Raw genomic sequence first — 722 nt, forward strand, 5'->3', positions numbered from 1 at the left:
AATGCGATTAATCGCGAGTTAACTATGACATTAATGCGATTAATCGCGAGTTAACTGTGACATTAATGCGATTAAACTCAAGTTACCAATGACATTAATGCAATTAATCGCGAGTTACCAATGACATTAATGCGATTAATCGCGAGTTAACTATGACATTAATGCGATTAATCGTGAGTTAACTATGACATTAATGCGATTAAACGTGAGTTAACTATGACATTAATGCGATTAATCTCGCGTTAACTATGACATTAATGCGATTAATCGTGAGTTAACTATGACATTAATGCGATTAAACGTGAGTTAACTATGACATTAATGCGATTAATCTCGAGTTAACTATGACATTAATGCGATTAATCGTGAGTTACCAATGACATTAATGCGATTAATCGCGAGTTACCAATGACATTAATGCGATTAATCGCGAGTTAACTATGACATTAATGCGATTAATCGCGAGTTAACTGTGACATTAATGCGATTAAACGTGAGTTAACTGTGACATTAATGCGATTAATCGCGAGTTAACTATGACATTAATGCGATTAATCGCGAGTTAACTGTGACATTAATGCGATTAATCGCGAGTTAACTATGACATTAATGCGATTAATCGCGAGTTAACTATGACATTAATGCGATTAATCGCGAGTTAACTATGACATTAATGCGATTAACCGCGAGTTAACTATGACATTAATGTGATTAATCGCGGT

Source organism: Solea solea, chromosome 16 (genome assembly GCF_958295425.1).
Source record: "Solea solea chromosome 16, fSolSol10.1, whole genome shotgun sequence".
In the NCBI taxonomy this organism is placed as follows: Eukaryota; Metazoa; Chordata; class Actinopteri; order Pleuronectiformes; family Soleidae; genus Solea; species Solea solea.